The sequence below is a fragment of the Amblyomma mixtum genome, chromosome 3 (genome assembly GCF_055824585.1).
Source record: "Amblyomma mixtum isolate Tamu chromosome 3, ASM5582458v1, whole genome shotgun sequence".
NCBI classification, from domain to species: Eukaryota; Metazoa; Arthropoda; class Arachnida; order Ixodida; family Ixodidae; genus Amblyomma; species Amblyomma mixtum.
Genome location: NC_143014.1, coordinates 270,374,590 through 270,393,791, shown reverse-complemented (window position 1 = coordinate 270,393,791; position 19,202 = coordinate 270,374,590). Strand labels below are relative to the sequence as shown.

General features: G+C 48.3%; 1 protein-coding gene and 1 pseudogene across 3 annotated transcripts in view; one reads left to right on the top strand and one right to left on the bottom strand.

The window, feature by feature from the left end:
• The window catches only part of LOC149354717 (uncharacterized), a 371,296-nt gene that overhangs the window by 209,538 nt on the left and 142,556 nt on the right, over positions 1-19,202 (top strand). The window lies entirely within an intron of this gene.
• On the bottom strand, positions 189-18,829 carry LOC149354723 (uncharacterized; annotated as a pseudogene).

Sequence of the window (19,202 nt, the reverse complement as noted above, 5' to 3'; positions counted from 1 at the left end):
CATTTATGCCTGAGCTTACAAAGATGATAATACATTACAGAGCGAGATACGCCATTCAAAGACGACAGCCCTTTAACTGGCCACGAAACAGCGGCCGCACAGGACGCCTAAACAAAGCCGTCATCGATATGGTCGCCAAGTACGGTGATGCTTGATGCTCAATATAAGACATTGGTGGCATTCCTCCATCACTTGAGCTCGCCAAAAAAACTGTGGCGCAAGAAACACAAAAAATTATGCCAGTCAGGGAGCTGACAGCAGGCAAGCCGTGGTCACGCTTGGCACTACGCGTAAGCGACTATCTTCAGTGTCTGGAAGCAGCCCGACAACTGAAATTTTGCACAGAGTCCCAAGTGCTCAGTGGTGCAGTCTCTGGAGACGCGGCGAAGAATAGAACCCAGGTGGCTGATTCGTGAAAATCGATTCAACAATCAGGAATGGCTGGAAAATCGCTCCTCCGCTGTTTAGGCCTGTACAGGTAGAAGAGATATGGGAGGGAACACGGGAGCGCGTTCCCTCCAAGCTTCGCACAGCGCTGCCGCCGGCAGCCGACAAGAATGAGCAGCACCAGGGGCATGCTAGGATAGAGCAGCCGGCCATGCTTGCTGGGCATGCGCCTTCGCCGCCTATTGTCGCAGCCTCTCCGCGACAGCAGTCCGCGAAGTGAGGTGATCACGCGCTTCCGGGTTCACTCCAAAATTCTTGGAAGGAACCTCTACAACGATCTCGCGCCCATGGAACATCTCAATGGCGCAGACCAGGTCACAAGATATGCTCGATTATATATTTTTGTTATACTCTGAACTGTCATGGTACGCTGGGTATCTGCTTGCTAGAAAGGGGAAATGCTGCCAGTCTGGACTCACAGCGCTTTATCAATCCTCAGCAATTCTCGTCGTCGTTTTTTATCCGCCACGCGACGAGAGTTATCCTGCGGATATGTTACTGCATGCACAAACATTTTTTCCCGAACGGTCGTCGCAACTGCGCGCAAACAATTCTACGCTTTTATTTCGATGAGATCCGGTTTTCGATGAGATACGGTTTTCGATGAGATCCCGCACAGTAACTGACAAGTCCTTTTGGGGAACTGAATGGAAGAGATCTTCGATGTCCACGGAAAAGGCGGAATTGGAACTCTCACTGCTACAGGATAAGCAGTCCATATGTTACTACATGCACAAACATTTTTTTTCCCCGAACGGTCGTCTCAACTACGAGCAACCGATTCTACGCTTACATCAGCGGTTTCCGATGACTTATGATTTTTAGCTACTAATATAGCCATGTATACATGGAGAGCCCAGCCGAGAATTCTCACCACTAAGTTCGTCAGAGTTCTATCAAGCGTTTCTTCGCGTATGCAATGTCCTGCCTTCATTCAATACCCCCTAGACAAAGAAGACATCGACTGGCCTGGACAGCGATCCGAGGACGAAGTAAGAGTGGACGGTGAAAATCAAGCCACACATAGGGAAAGATGTCCCGACGAAGCTTGCCCATAGTACTTTTCTGCAGCACGTACGTGTTTAGTGCACGTACTATGCTCTTAAGTGCTTTTTTATGCCGGAAAGTTTTGTCCACGGATCCTGCGCTTGCTGTCATAGACGGCTGAGTGTCCAGTGCGTCTTTAGGGACCGCCTTTTTCGATCTCACGACGCGTGTTAGTGTTACCTCACAGCAAGCGACGAAGCCACCGAGCGACAGGGTTTAGGCCTAATTCACGCTGATGGAACGCAGTGGTGTGTTGTGTGCGAGTGAGTGGTTATGAAAGCGAAGAAACGAAGAGAGATACGAGGGGGTACCCAAAAGAAACCGGACTTATTTTTGTTTGAACTTATTTGTTCACATTTTAAGCACAGACCTTCACTCTCCTTCGAAGTATTCCCCACTTGCAATGATACGCATGTCGAATCTTTCATTCTATTTTTCAAAACATTGTTTAAATTCATCTTTTGTGATGCTTGACAGTGCCTCCGTCGTTTTTTTCTTCACCTCAGCAACATCAGCGAAACGCTTTCCCTTCACCTATTTTTTCATTCTAGGAAACAAAGAAAGTAGCACGGGGCAAGGTCGGGAGAGTATGAGGGTTGAGGAATAGGGGTCACGCCATTTTTGGTCCAAAATTGTCGTAGAGACAGAGCTGTGTGAGCAGAGGCATTGCCATGATGGAAAAAACAGTCACCCGACCGCCACAAATCTGGCCGCTTCCACCGCACACTGTTGCCCAATCTTTTCAAAACATCCAAGTAGAAAGCCTGGCTAACTGTCTGACCCTGCGGAACAAATTCTCAATGAACGACTCCTCTCACGTCGAAAAAACAAATCAGCATTGTTTTGAGGTTTGGTTTCACCTGACGAGCTTTCTTGAGGCGAGGTGAATTTGAAGTTTTCCATTGGCATGATTGTTGCTTTGATTCAGGATTCGATTCAGGAACACTTGAGTTGTCCCCACAGCATCGTCCTTGTACGTCTTTCTTAATATTTCAAGAGTTTCCATTCAACTTTTTCCGAGCAAAAATCAGAATTTCACCGGCGCACGCTGTGCACGAAAATCAGCCATTGCAAAAACGACGTTCACACAAAACAGTCGTCACTCTAAAACTCTGCCTAAACTTGTCTGACCTCCTTCAACGACGGTACTCGGCTTACTGACTCTGGAATGTTCGTTCTATGCGCTCCTAGTGTCAAAACGCGGTACCACAGAAGCTTTGCCGACCAAAAAATTTAGTCCGGTTTCTTTTGGGTACCCCCTCGTATGTGCTCTGGTGCATTACCCGCCTATCTGGTGAGGATGTAAGCACTTCACATTCTAGGCCAGTACTAACCGTACGGCATACGAACTTAGCAGTGAAGAGAGCCTGCCCGCACCAGCGTCCCTCTGGCCCAGGCCGATGTCGGTCTCGTAACTCACAGAAATATTCGGAAGCAAGTCAATCGACGAACTACTGAGGTGTGAATGGTGTTGTGTGTATCCTTCGTTAGCTTGTACGTTGTCCAGTGCTTGCGGCTTTGAAACCACCCTAGGATATTTTTCAGCGATACGACGAGACGGAGCGCCTTCGGCTATGTTCGCCTATTCACTCTGCTAGATGTTCGTGCCCTGTGCTGCGTTTCGATTTGCGAAACGCGTGAGTATAATTTCGCACTCCTGTGTGAGAAACATTTAAACAAGTTTGTTGCTGCGATAATTCTGACTGACGATACCAAAAGAGAGTTTTAGCAGCGCGAGTTTACGTCCGCTCCGCTCGTAGTTCCTAGCGGAGCCACAGCGGAGCGTCGCGCAAGAGTAGCGTTTTAGCGCTGCGTCTCTTCGCGGTCTTCCCCGTCCGCTCAAGCGATACGCCTCGTTGAGCCTCCTAGTGGCGGTAACTGGACTTGCCAGAAAGTCCTTATATGTAAGCCTCTCTGATTTTTGTTTGAATAAATAAATAACAGCGGCTTACGTTTGCTTAATGCTTTTTGGTAACGGCAGTGCTTTGGATGGATAGATGGAAATAACTTTATTGTCAATAAATTGGTGTTCTTGACCCTTACGGGTCACTGGGCGCCGTGGTCGATCCTTGGTCCAGGATGCCGCACTTGACTGCTGCCATCGTGGCTCGGCGCACAAGGAATCGTTGCGCTTCCTCGTCCTCGCTGGCCAGCAAGTGCTCCCACTGCATCACACTCGGGTTTATTCTTGGCTCTAAGTCTGCCTTAGGGCAGGTCCATGTGATATGTTCTAGTGTAGGTTTACCCTGACACCACGGACATTCGTCTGCATATTGTGTAAGGGAAAATCTTCTGTAGTTTGTGCAGGTGTGGGTAGGTACCGGTTTGTAGTCTGCGCCAGTCTACCGCCTCCTCTTTGGTGCGCCTTTTGTGTGGGGCTGGGTAACGTTTCCGCTGACCCCTGTAATGATCGAGTATATCTGAGTACGTGGGGGTAACTGGGTCAAAGGTGCCTGTGGTGCAAAGTGCTGAGTCTGCTCGGTTGACGTATCTTCGAGCTAACTCGTCTGCTGCCACGTTGCCCCTCATCCCCTCATGTCCCGGAACCCACACTATACTATGTTTAGTGTTTTTGTGTCTTCTCGTCGTGTGTAGAATATGATTGGCGATGCTGTCGATCCTGCCTCTTGTATAGTTTCTACATGCTTGTTTGGAGTCCGTCACTATAGTGAGGTTGTGTCCTGTTGCGTTGCCGTGCGATATTGCCAGAGCAATGGCGGCTTCTTCAGCTGCTTCTATGTTTGGGTTGTTTCTCGTTGCGCTGGTTACTTCTTGCCCTCCTTCGTCTGTTACAACGGCGATCGTTTTGCGTTGGTATCGGTACTTTGCTGCGTCCGTGTAGACTACGTTGGGATTGTCGCTGAGTTCCCTGGTGAGTGCTCGGACTCTGGCTTGTCGTCTTTCGTGATGTAAATTCGGATCCATGTGTCGGGGTATTGGTCTTACCCGGATGTTGTTTCTGTCTTCATTATTTATCTGTTCCTTGTCTGTTTGTGTACCTAGAGGTAGCCGTAATTTCTCCAGTAGGTGTCTTCCCGTTCTGGTTTGAGTGAGTCTGTCTAATTGTGCACTACGTTGCGCTTCTCGTAGTTCGTCGAAGGTGTTTGATACTCCCAGGGCCATTAGTTTTTCGGTTGGTGTGGACATTGGAAGTTTGAGCGCCGTTTTGTACGCTTTGCGTAGTATGGTGTCGATTTGTAGAGTCTCTTGCTTGTTTAGTTCGTGGTAGGGGAGGCTGTACGTAACCCTGCTCGTGACGAGGCTGTCTATGAGCCTTAGGGTGTCCTGTTCTCTCTCCCCTTATTTCTACTGCTGATTCTTCTCACGATTCTGGCGACTTGCTCTGTTGTATTCTTAATAGAGGCAATGGTTTGGTTTTAGCAGTGAAGTTTTCGTATTACGAACAAAATTAGCGGCGGTTCAACTACTGCGGAACCTGGTTAGAAAGAGAAAGCTATGGCGTAACGGAACTTTAAGCGGATTGGCGTCTGTAACGCCGAGTGCGTTCCGAACACTGGATAGGCAACGCAGAGTTTGCTCGCCCAATGAACGCTGCGGACTATTGGAACAGTTCCGCGTGTCTGCCACAACGTTGTCAGCACTAACGCATGCAGCCCACATCCCTCTCTCTCACCACCCCACGTACATATCAGCGCGATTCAGGCGTCCACTGACCCAAGGAGCCAGTTAAGCGCACTTCCTTTCCTTAAAATCATCGGAGTGTAAAACGCTGGCAACGCCAACGGCAATGAACACAATGAACGCCGACGGCCTATGGCTTCAGTGCCGCGTTTCTGCCACAACGTCGTCAATGCCAACGCATGCTGCGCACATCTCTCACTACCGCCATGTAGCTTAAAGCACGACTGAGATGTCCACTGTTGCAAGAGAGCAGTTATGCGCCTTTCCTTTGCTTTCCAAGCTCCCGCTCTATTGCTTTCGTAGCTTAAAGCTCGACAACGGTTTCCACTGTCCCGGGGGACCAGTTATGCGTATTTCCTTTGCTTTCTAAGCTCAAGGTCCTCTGAAGGTGAAAACTAGGCACACAGCGATCGAAGCACGATGTCCCGTTGTAAATCTTTCGCTTTAAAATTTACAAGTCTGCCACTGCGACAGCCAAGTCAAGAGCACAAGCCATCCCTCGCAGCGTACCCGTGTACGCATGCGTAGCGTTGTCTAGCGTGTGTATTCCTCCTCTATGCGTTCGTGCGTCGATAGTGATCGAGCTGCGTTCGCAAGTTATCCGATACCGCCTGCAGCCTGTTCGCCATACCGAAAGACAGGCTCCTGTCGTCAAAGAAGTAGCGCTGGCGACGCAATGTTCAATGTTTACGTTTGATTCGGCTGGGGCAAGCACATAAGGCTTTGCGCGAGGCCCGCTCGTCGCGCCGCTCTCGACGCGGTCCCGCCTGAGCGTCTCGCGCATGCGCAGACGAGAAATGAGCGCACAAACCCGCGCAGCTAAAACTATCAAGTATTTAGCAGTGAGAAGTTTGTTTAGAAGATAATGAGAGGGTGATTCTTTTATCTTGTGTGCTTGCGTTGTGGACACCCTTCGCGACGGGCACGTCTGCGAAAACGACATTCACAGTGTCAATATCAAAAACGCTCTTTGTTTCTATCATATTAAGTAGCGCTGCTGCTGAAACAGGCTCATGGTTGCGATGCTGGTCAAGAAAATTGCTTCTACCTGCCTTCTAATGCCTCTTCTATTTTGAATGCATCTAGCTAGTTGGATACCCTTTGATATGTATGTACTTTTTGAGTAGGTGCTTACCTTCTGAATCAAGAGGCAGGACGTTAATTTCATCAGTTAAGTTCCATGTCGCTGGGTTGTGTTCTCAAAGAAGAGATATGCATGAACAGATTCTTAACTTCATATTTCGCACTAAGAGGCTCAGAAAGGTAGAGTTCGTGAGTGCAGATTGGACGACGTCGATGCGAAGGGACTTAATGAGAGATGCAGACAGTCAAGTGTGTGATTGTATGAACAGACAGGCAAAGTACTTACTGCGGCTATTTAGTGAGGACACTTGCTTGATATTACTGGAAATATGCACCATAAAAACTGCTATAGAGCCTTCCAATTCGACTTCTTGTGTGACGAAAAACTGACTTGCTTACTTTACTGCGTGACTGACGCAGTGCTAATGCACATTTTCTCAGCGCATCTGCGTTATAGTGCCATATTTCTCTTTCGGCTTAATGCTCATGCTTGTTTTGTCAGTGATTTTTCGCTATGGTAAGTGCGGAAAATCGTGGTACGTTCTTCGTGGTTTGTCTTTCCTTATATTCATCTGCGCTTGAAAGATGCTGGCGTGTACTTATGAGTGGCGATTTGAATTAACAGTCAGTTGTAAGTCAGCCCCGTATTGCATACTTTCACCTCTGCAATCAATCAGTCCGTACGCACATGCCACTCAATCACACACTTACTCCGCCACGTAGTCTTAAAACATGCCGGCCTCTCGGAGACACATGCCAGCCGCCTTGCTCAAGCACTGGCCGTGAACAAATTCCTATACTATATCCCTTTCTGCCCCCTTACAAGTACACAACAAGGCAAACTAATCCGGGCCCTCAATACACTATACAAAGCAACACTAGTACTCCCCCCTCAGTCTTCTACAGACATCCTGTACAGAACAGGCCTTTTCCACCCCCTTCTAGCCCTCCTTAACCTGCAGCCGGAGAGACAAATCATCCACCTGTCCAGTTCATCAGCTCGGCGGTGGATACTATCAGACTCCCTACGCACCCATCTCTTTCCCAGACCCACCGCAGTCTCCGATCTACCTCCCTAACCTCCACCTCGCACCCATTCCACGCAACATGTCCGCTCACACACACGCAGGCCGCCGCCAGGCATACGCATACAACCACAAGCCACCCTTGGATGCTGCGGCGGCGGCCAGCCATCACACACTTTGCCACCCTCCCCTAATACGTTGTCTATACAGACTCGCAGGCAGCTCTGCGTGCCTTCCATGAAAGAGCCCTCCCTTTCCCTACCCGATCGGCCTTTGATGCCGCCCTCTTAGCATTAAGCCCACGACCGGTGACCCTTCGGTGGATCTCTGGTCACATGGGCATCACCGGCAATGAGCTGGCTCACCAGCTTGCCTGCGATACTATACACCGGGCGCCGGGGATCCCATGGACAAGCCCACCGACGGAGCAGGTGGTCAGGGCTTACACACTGTCGACGAATACTACACGCAGCAAAAATTGGACTTAGCTTATTTACCACCACCACACCCATCCTTATCGCTCCGTGAAGCTCGCATTCTTCGCCAAAAACAGTTTAATCTCCTTCGTACACCAGCCAAACTATCTCTACCGGCACACTTCCACACCTCAGTGCCCAAACTGTCCACACACATATGCAGGCATATAACACTGCCTTACACAGTGCCACGTAGCTTTCCAGTCCCCCGCCTATCCTTTCCCGCCAACCCCACCGTGGTCCATTTGGCTTGCTTCCGAGACCTGAACCTGCCACGCGCCCTCGTCACCTTGGCCCAGGACCTATTGAACGCCTAACATAAAGGCTGTTAATGAGAAGTGTCACACCACCACCATCAAAAATGTTTTCTCACTTTAGGGCCTTCAGGGTAATTCTATTGATACACCATTCATTGTCGTTCAGTCGCTTAGGGTTGTTCAGCGTGCCAAAAAGAAATGCGTTTCGAGGAAAGTTTTTTACTGGTGAGTCATGAGCGTGGCTGCAATTTTTTTTTTATTGTAAGCCGCGAAAAATATCCGTGAAAACGAAGTTCTCTTTTCCTTCTCACGTCAAGATGAAACTAGCGGTTGATGTATTTCTTACCTTGTGAGACATCACCTACCACTGAAATATTCGTTTGCAATATCCGTTCACGCTCCAGCCGCAACGGAGGCGCCGACCACCCGTGTGACGTCGGTCGTGTGGAGAGGAGGAAACGTTCACGGCTTTTCTATCTAGGGGGCATTGCTTCATTCCTGTGTGCATGTCACCTCAACGTCACAGTGACCTGGCCTGAAGAACTTTGTTCATGTTACGTGAAAGATTGAACGAGCATAACAACGTTTAAAATAGAGCAGTCGTAACTAATCTCATTTTTATCACCGGTTTCCTCTTTCTGAGTTATAACAATTTTTTTGTGTCATCACAAAAGGTTGCCGGTACCGCGCCTCCTCGCCCAGATCTTACAGTTATACGAGTGGCGGCGTATTGGGGCATGTATTATGCAGCTACAAAAGTAGAGAGAAGGTTTAAAGTTTAGCCATTGAAGGGATGACCGAGCACTGCATGCCTCCTCAAAGATGCAAAAGCAATGGCGCCACAAGAGCGGGCACAGCAATCATTTACGCCCCACTCAAAATGGGAAAATTTATACACCGAACGCGCAGCGATATACGACGCCTCATTTCGGCCTTTCCACATTTCCGTTCGATCATGGACACGTAAGCTCGAATTCGCTTGACTGCTTCCATTCTACACGACAACATCAAATACGATACAGTGAGCGAAGACGCAAACCTCCCCCACTGTACGTGCTTGGCACAAGCCCCGTAACCCGACTGTAGCTTAATTGGTAGGACTTCTTGGACGTGAAAGACATTTCTTCAATCAACACAATAGTACCGCATGCCGTCCACAACTTCTGCCTACATCGAGCGAACGGGGCTGCACATTCTTCAAATTCTGCGGCTCATATGAGCTGCTTCGCATTAAGATAAAAGGGGGTTCTCGCTTTGCGCTGCGGAAGAAAGGCAATTGCTTAGCAAGGTATGCGTCCCTCTCATACTTCACTAACATTCAGCTGCAAAAAATGCCTTTAGGTAGCAGGGCTTCATTCTCGTTAGGAAGAACAGTGCGTTGAAGCAGTAAGCTTATAAAGCGCATGCTCAGGCACAAGGCACAGAGAGCGAAACTCTAAATAGTGCCGTAAACCACGAAGGCGCTGCTTGAAACTATCACATATCCATTTATAAACAAGTACTAACAAAATAAAAATCACGCAGTCACATTGAATCCCCCACCCCTTGGCGACCTGTTCCCGTGGCGCGCTGTCTAGTTCTTGTGAGCTCCCGCCGGAGCATGGCATCCAGCACAAGGTCTCGCCGGAAACCACCGCAGCCCACACTCGCCATTGGCTCTCCAAGTACAACGCCGAGCAGTCCGCCGAGGAGGTCCCCATGCTCCCCTCGCCGAATGCCGGTCAACTGGCACGCTGGGCATCGGGCCGCAACCGATCAGGCAGCCACCGGCCTCCGACCGCCCGCGTGCACAGCGTGGCCGCAAACACCGTAGTGTCCCGGACACAACCTGCGGATGCATTCGGTGGACACAGTTGAAGTTATACGCTGGATGCCCTATCTAGCATTACATAACGAACCTGCGACTTAGCTGTTATTGAAAGACAGTGGTGCGCTTTCTGAGCGCTAGAAAAAAATGAGTATCGTTTTGACTAAAGCGAAGCACTTCAGTAAAGACGTAGAAATACGGGCGAACTTAGTTTCTTAAAAGGTCTGAAATTGTATATTACACATTTCAGTGATGAAATAGCACTTTTCTGCTAATAGTGGCGCTCACATGATCTAAGCCCACAAATAATGGCTTGAAGTTAAGTTTTTTGGCCTCAGACTCACTGCTTTCGCCGATCTTTCACTGAAGCCTGCTTCACCCATAATAAAATCAGACACTCTAGGGCCGCTAGTGTGTTTCGACCTCGCGGTAGAGCGAATAGATAAGCTCTGTGGGTCATTGCATCAGACACTACGCCATCGCGACAGCCGGACGTTACGCTTGTTTAACTACCATGCAGTCTCCCACGCACTGTTCTTTTGATATGTTACGCCTTCATCCACTTCCACCCGTGGGCATTGCATACAGAACACACAGCTAAGGTGCGTAAGCGGCCGCATAATTTACCACTGCGCTAGCACCAAGGCTCCCACTCACCGATTTTCCTGATCTTTCACTGAAGCCTGCTTGAACTTTGAATACCGATCCTCAAACCAATACCGGGACCGATGTGCACCTGATTCGCACGCTAAATCTACGCTAAATCACCCGTATCTTATGTAGAGTATTCGGTGTATGTGCAGCCTTCATCCAAAATTAATGAGGCCAAGGGGTTCGGCCCTAAGCTGTGCAGTGAGGCCTTTGTAGCGTCAATAAAAGTTCTATGCTTCCTAGAGGTGAGGACGAGAGCCCTTCACACCTTCGGGAGATTAGGAACACTGGAGATGCATAGCGCAGCACACATCATGGCCCGGAATGAAACTCCCTGGGCTGTACACTTCAGACAAAGGATGGACCCCAACTGGCTAATAAATTCCTGTGGGAGGTGGTGGCCGAGTACTACGCCATCCTACCACTAGTTCTTGTGAAAGGGCGTAATTTTGCTCTTAGCACAGCGTGTCTGTGTATGGCAGCACGTCGGTTTGCCGAGATCAGCCAGCAACCCAGTCGTCTTTGTTAAATTGATGCGGCCCTGAATTTTAACCCCGGGGCTTTCTCTCCACTGCGCCAATGCCTACGACGCCCGAGTCACAGGTGTCCTACTGAACAGCAGTAATTAAGACATTTATAAAAGAGGTTCTCCTGCAATGGCCGCCACTGGGCTCAATATGACGAAGATGACAATAACTGGTGGTACTCGTATAGCCTTTGTGAAATATACACAGTCCAAGGGCAATGCTTCTAAGTCGCGGACCTCCAGGAAGGCTGGAGAGCCCCGCTTAGAGGTCCTGTGCACCAGAAGAAAGAGGATGAGAGGTCTCGTCACTATCATGAGGTCTGCCATGCTGACGATGCAAAACGAGCCACACTGTATGACCCAGAAGCAAACCCATCGGGCTCTGTACGTTTGACAAAGGCGGTACCTTCACTACAGCGAAAGGCTATTAACGAGTTAGCATTAAGAGGGAAGGTAGAGGAATTCAGAATGTCGCTACAGAACAGATTTTCCGCTTTAACTGATGAAGACGACCGTAGTGTTGAAACAATGAATGATAATCCCACAGCTATAGTTGCAGAGTGCGCCGCAGAAGTAGGTGGTAGGATGGTTCGACAGGATACCAGCAAGCTATCTCAGGAGACTAAAGATCTGATTAAGAAACGCCAAATCATGAGGACGTCTAACTCCACAGACAGGATAGAACTAGCAGGGCTATCGAAGTTAATAAATAAGTGCAAGGTAGCCGACATAAGAAAGTTTAACATGGAGAAAATCGAGCATGCGAAAGGAACGGACGTAGCCAAAAATCAGTGAGCAGAAAACTGGCCATAGGTAAAAACCAGATGTATGCGCTAAAAGACAAACAGGGCAATGTCATCAGCAATATGGATAAGATAGTTGAATTAGCCAAAGAGTTCTATACAAACCTATACAGTAGCGAATGTAATCATCAAGTTACTGAAGGAGGCAGTCGAGCACAGCAATGGGACATCCCGCCAGTAACGAAGGAGGAAGTAAAGAAAGCCTTAGGAGCAATGCAAAGAGGGAAAGCAGCTGGTGAGGATCAGGTCACAGCAGATTTGTTGAAGGACGGAGGAGAGATTATGCTACAATAACTAGCCACCCTGTATACGCAATGCCTAGTGACTTCGAGAGTACCAGAAGCTTGGAGGAACGCCAATATTATCTTAATTCATAAGAAAGGAGACGTCAAGGACTTGAAGAATGGCAGACCAATCAGTTTATTGTCTGTTGCCTACAAGGTATTTACTAAGGTAATAGCTAATAGAGTCAGGACAACCTTGGACTTTAGCCAACCAAATGATCAAGCAGGCTTTCGTAAAGGATACTCGACAATAGACCACATTCACACTATCAATCAGGTGATAGAGAAATGCGCAGTATATAACCAACCCTTATATATAGCATTCATTGATTACGAGAAAGCATTTGACTAAGTGGAAACGTCAACTGTCATGCAGGCATTGCGGAATCAGGGTGTGGAAGAGTGTTATGTGAAAATATTGGAAGATATTTATAACAATTGCACAGCTACTATAGTTCTCCACAAAGTCAGCAATAAAATTCCAATACGGAAAGGTGTCAGGCAGGGAGACACGATCTCGCCAATATCTTCACTGCCTGCTTACAGGAGGTATTCCGGGGACTGAAATGGGAACAGTTGGGGATAAGAGTTAATGGAGAATACCTGAGTAATTTGCGACTCGCTGATGACATTGCCTTGCTAAGCCACTCAAGACAAGAACTGCAAAGCATGATCAATCAGTTAGAAAGGCAAAGCAGAACGGTGGGGCTAAGAATTAGCATGCAGAAAACCAAAGTAATGTCCAGCAGCCTAGCAAGGGAACAGCAGTTCGCATTTGGTAGCGAGGTGCTGGAAGTAGTACGGGAATACGTCTACTTAGGGCAGGTAGTGACCGCTGATCCAGATCATGAGAGGGAAATAACTAGAAGAATAAGAATGGGGTGGAGCGCAAATGGCAAGTTCTCTCAGATCATGATTGGCAGCTTACCAATATCCGTGAGAAGAAAAGTATACAACAGCTGTATCCTACCGGTACTCACCTATGGGGCAGAAATGTGGAGGCTAACAAAGAGGGTTCAGCTTAAGTTAAGAACAACGCAGCGAGCTATGGAAAGGAAAATGATAGGTGTAACGTTAAGAGATCAGAAGAGCGCGGAGCGGGTGAGGGAACAAACGCGGGTTAATGACATCTTAGTTGAAATCAAGAGGAAGAAATGGGCTTGGGCAGGCCATGTAATGCGAAGGCAAGATAATCGCTGGTCCTTAAGGGTAACGGAGTGGATTCCAAGAGAAAGCAAACGAAGCAGGGGACGGCATAAAGTTAGGTGGGCGGATGAGATTAAGAAATTTGCGGGGATACAGTGGCGGCAACTGACAAAGGACAGGGTTAATTGGACAGACATGGGAGAGGCCTTTGCCCTGCAGTGGGTGTAGTCAGGCTGATGATGATGATGATGATGATGATGATGATGATGACTACAGCAAGTCAGACGCAAAACCGCATCCCTCAGAGAAAGTGCCCGCCCACAGGTTCAGATCTCCTTGACCTAGAAACATTGCACTCAAAAGCACGAATTTCGAACCCAGTTAGCCCTTTTCCTTAGCCCTTAAGGAGCTGCCATATGTGTATCGACGACAATGCTTACCGTTGGCGAGGTCGGTGGCCCCCTGAGACGGCGGCTGCGGCTAGTCGGTGGCGCCTAGCGCGACCACGCTGGAAGCCATTGGTCGCGACCAAGCATGAGCCCACCAAAGGCGCCGCCGTTGGCGCCCTCGTCGCTGCAGTCGACGTCGGCATCTTCGGCATGGGGCCACTTGAATCGGGAGACTGTCGAGACCGAGATAAGCTCGCGAGGCTCTCCACAGGAACTGCGAGGATAAGAGCAACCGCGTTTAAAATCTTCCAGCCTAGTGTGATAATTTTTTGGATCTGCTCGCATGTTATAGAGAATTTTGTTTCCAAAGCTTTCGCGGTCATATTAACGAGGGCCGGCGTCCTCGAGTCCAGCGGAACTTTTCAGATTGCATCGAAAGTGCGGTTCGCAGATAAAACTGATGCGCAGTTTATGCCAAGGAAAAATGGCTTACAAACTTCAGGTCATTCTTTAGATGATTTTAGTAGCGAGCCTACTTTAACAGGTTATACTTTTGGCAATCATACATTGTGCACATTTCGCGCAAATTTATATCGCTATTCATCCCTAAATCGCCGTCTCACCGAAACAAAATGCTTGGACGCGACTAACAATTCGTTGTAATAGCGGACTCCTCACGCGAGAAAAACTTTCTGCGCTGTTTAGGTCGACATAAGAAGGACCACGTAAACACCAGACCCGCATTTGCAATGCTCAATAGAAAATAAAACTCTTGCTATTCGATATTAGGTTACTGGCCTCCTCGATTTTTTAGAACGAAGAAGTCTTGGAACCTTTTTGGTCGCTCATATTGCAATCTAAAAGACTGCAGGTGCTAGGCTCTATAACAACAACGCTAATGGTGCAGGGAAGAGCCTCCTTGCATGAGAATTCAAGCATCACGCTTTATTCGCGTATTCCTTAGCGGGATTATACAGGGAGTGCTTAGAATAAAAAATAGAGGCCTTCATGCACGCACACAAACTCCCGAAGAATATTCTTGAAGGTGTGAGCGTAGAGGTACACTTTGGCAATTCTTGTTATTATTTTTAAAACTTTAAATTCGATGATTGAACAATATGGCACGTTGATGTGTGAGTTGACTTCTCATCGTATTGACCTTGGACAGTTTATGACCGTACTAGAATTTTACCTAACACGATCTTTATTTAGTTGATCTCAAAGGTCTAACGGAATCCCGTCTGATCGGGATGGTGCAAAGGCAATGACAAATGCAAACAAAGCTGAGCCCAGGCACTCCGCCGTTTGCATTTCTTTTCATCACACTTTCACTTCGGGGATAGCAAAAGGTGCTAGTGTCGTCCATGATTCTATGACGACTTTAACGTCTTTTGCTTACCACCCAGGTAAAAGAGCGATAAACAGAAGTTGGAACGGCGAACCGCATAGGCGCTGCGCTGTTCGCGTTTCTTTGCGCCGCGACGGTACATGACGTATAAGTGGCTTGCAAGGGTGGAAGAGCGGGCTAGTTGGTAGTTCATCTTGGGGGAAAAACACAGCGCACTCCTGAGACATGGACACAGAAAAAAAAGTATAAATTAAAAAAAAGTATAAAAGGACCATCCCTTCATTCTGTTTCCTTAGGGATGTCTTGCGCACACCTCCGGCAGGGTAGCTTCAGCAGTCAGGTCAGCACATTGAAGGAAACTGCGTTACTGCCTTTGGTTGTCCTTGCTGTTCACTAAGATGAATGGCAAACTACACCAGAAAAACAGGCTTGCCGAACAGATCAAGGAAGAATTGGTTCCCGATAGTGCATGACCTACCACACTTTAAAAAATGCGCCGAATATGTTCGGTATCCCAGCAGCCACGCAGTACAGGCACACCCTACGTATTCGGAGTGGCTGAATGTGCGTGGTGTGCCTGTGGGTTTTCCAGCCTCATGCAGGTTGACCTCGCTGCGAGGAGTGGTGTACGGCGTTCCTAAAGTGCGTCTCCGCCCTGATCTGTGAAACCCCGCTAAATTGCAGTGAAGTCTACAAAATACGGCCCTTGCAGTGGAAGCCCCTGCAACATAATACTGAAACTCCACATTGCGAAGTCTCGTTTTAAGGACGGCTTCTTGCAATTACAGCTTCCTTAAACAATTGAAGCATAAACTAGGTTCATTAAGGCAGCACTGCGGCATATGTCTTTGCTGTTTATACGAGATCATTTGGTTTTCTTGACTATTTTCATTATTGGTAGGTGGAGTGCACCGCACTGCAGTAGTTGATAAAACCGTTATGAACTTTAGGACCTGGCCGTTCATTTTACTGCCTGCGTTGAAAGCTGAGTCGATCTGGCATTGAAACACTCACACGTATCTGCCACTGTCAGTACAGATCACAGCAGTTGTATTGTGTTTTCATCCATCGCGTTCCGTTGCACGACAGAGTACGCTGTTGCAATCCGGAGGGCAATTACCGTCTCTTGTTACCGCGCTTAATGTTCCTAAAATCGCATATGACAGGAGGAAGTTGCAACAATTTGTACTGCAGCAGCAGTCATCGTGTTGAGCACATTAGACACTCTGAAGTATTCAAGGCTCATACAAGCATGCTCCCGAACGTTTTTTTGATTTCCAGAAGAAACATTGAACGCTCCTGGTAATGCCAGGTTTAGGCTTCTCAATACCATGTCGACGTACATGCCCTCGTTTTCGGTTCACTTGGCCATAAGGCCTGACGTGATGCAAGCAGCGGCAGGTGGGGAAGAAGATGACCAGTGGCAGAAACCGCTGGTCTGGACGCGGCGCCGCCGGATCCAGTACAGCTGAGTTACAGGGATAGCAGTTGGTCGGGACAGCTACCACACAGTTTCTCTACCGACACGGGATTAGCGCCAATAACGCTCCTTAGTCGCGTCAAACTGGTCGACGTTCTCTGTCATTCGTCGGCGTAAGCGCCGGACCGCGTGTAGGATACGTCCATGGAATCGTCTGTGCAAATAATTAGCGTCATGGGCGTGTTTCTGCCAGGACCAGTCTGACGCCTTATACCACGGCCTATTTCACCGGGAAAAGTGACTAACAACGGGGGCCAGAATAATGGAGAACGAAATGAAACGTTACGAAACGCGGCGCCTGGTTTCGACTGTACTCACCACTTTTTTCCCCGCTCAGCTGTGCATGGCAGCAGAGACACGCCAGCGAAAGACGCTTGACGACGATGCGAGTGGAGTTGCGAGTGGATCCCACGCACGCGAGCACGTTGGTCAACATCACCGCAGGGTGCAGCTCGGCTTCGTCCTGGGCCAAGGATATTCGCGTATGATATTTTCCGCAGCCGCGGCACTTACGAAAAATGGTGAATACTTGATATACGCATTGGTTTGTTCCATGCTGCAACTTCGGAACCAAGGCAAGAAAATAAATCTGTTTATTTAGCGATCAAGTAGGGCACACCTGCTAAAGCATATTTCGACCCCATCTACGAGATGTTGCCCAAAACAAAACCAGACACTTGCATTTCTTTAGCTAGCATTTTTTTTTTACCACGAACACGTTAAAAATGAGACATTGCTAACTTGGAAGTGCTGGCTTCCAAAACACACTGGTGCTGGCAAAATATCACGCAGTACGCTTCGGCGTTTGAAACTTTCTCACGCGTTCAGTACAAAAGATATGATGGTTTCTTATGTTCATACATGTGCTCATAATCGGCATGTGTAAACGTATGCAACAAGTGCATCGTAATTTTCGCTGGGTACCGCTAGACAAGAGTTTAAACCCCGAAGCGTGTTTCGTAATATCATGCCCGGGATTTACACAGCTCTAAGAGTTCCAGAACCGTGTAGACATTAATCGCCCGAATAAAGTTATTCCACGCTTATTTCAGTCACATTACACGTCACTCTCTCAGGAGGACACTTACGTTCATTGCACAGGAATCTCTGGGACGCATAATGATAGAACCAGTATGAACTCCCCTTACAAAAACCCGAGACAAGCGAGCCACGGGCTTTGCGTGGGTGACTCATATTCAGCGTGGCTCTCGAAAGTACGGCTATACCGAACAAATTTGCGTATATAAGTGGATTAAAGAAGCATAACAGGGATTCAGGGATGGATCTTCATGGTAGTCGCTTATATGAGAAGCCTACAGCTTGCTTGTAAGTCGAACGCAAATGCGCAATACACACTTTTGGCAGCAGAATTTACGGCACCCGTGTCCTAGGCGAAAAAAAATTGTAGCTCTGCATCGCAACCCACTCGCCGCGTGGTATTGTTCCCAGCGGATAGCGCACCTAACGTCCCCTAATATCATGACAAATTTCAGGTGACTGCACTGCGTCACTGTGCCAATTTTTCCGCATGCTAGCATCCCATAAACTTTTGTGGCCGATAGTACATGTCATTCTGTACATGCCATGTCATTTGAGAGCATAGCTGCTCATAGCGCAGGTTGTAAAAAAAATACGTGGCTATCGGTAATGGAGGGGACCGAAAATAATCATGGAAAATCCGGTCCCGAAATTCGCAGATATTCCTGTCGAGACAGAAATTATGCCAAACGGCATTGTTTTCACCCATTTTGGTTAGCCGTTTAGCCAGAAAGCGATAGGAATAGCACCAAAAAAGATTATATATTCCCCATGGTCGCCAGAAAGAAATATTCGTCTCTGGCTGTTCCCAATGCGAATAGTTCGCCCCGGGTAATTTGCAACTGTAATGCGTACCGCCGCCCCGTTCCGCATAAAGATCGCATATTTACCGGTAGTATAAGAGTGTTATGTATATGCAGCGGAGAGACCATCTACCAAAAAGTTTTAACCATATAAATAACCAAATAATGGCACATATGACATATAAATGGGTGATATGCTCGTTTGAAATCATAGCATGCACTACATAAGGTACAGGCTCTATGCACCGGCTTGCAAATATTAACGCAAATCACAACCTTGAGGCATAAAGCGGCTCCTGCTGCTTCAGAAGCGCTATGGCAGGTGCGTGAATTTTTCCGATTTCAGTTGCCAACACATATTACACACGATCTAGGAGCTTTGTCTTGATTTAAGTGGTCGGAATGGCAGCGCTGAAGCTAGCATACATATAACCTTGAGGGTCACCCGGAAAAGTGTCGCCCGCACGAATGACAAGTGGGGCTCACCTGCGCACAGCGGGCGCCGACGAACGTGAGCCTCTTGCGCAGCAGAAGCAGGCCTGGCGAGTGCTACCGCGGCTTGTCCTCCTCGAGGCATGCGGACAGCTCCTCGGGGCCCAGGCAGCCGACCACGCCTCCCAGCGCGGTGTTTCATGGGAATCTTGGGATGGCCGCTGCCAAGGACTCTAGAAGACGAACTGAGGATAGCCGCCTTCTGGCGTCAGGTTCTGGGAACGTCTCTTCGGAGTTCTGGAAGCGCTTCACGAGCGTAGCCAGCGCTGCGCGTGCGGGAATGCAGTCTTCTTTTTCTTCACCGCTTCTTCTTCACGCCGAAGATACTTCGCTGGTAATTAAAGAGGGCTGCTACAAACCTGAAACATTTCGAGAAACCCGCGAAGATATCGGCTTCACCTTCTACGTAAACGACATCACCATAGGGGCTACAGAGGCATCTTGGCGCAGAAGGAAAG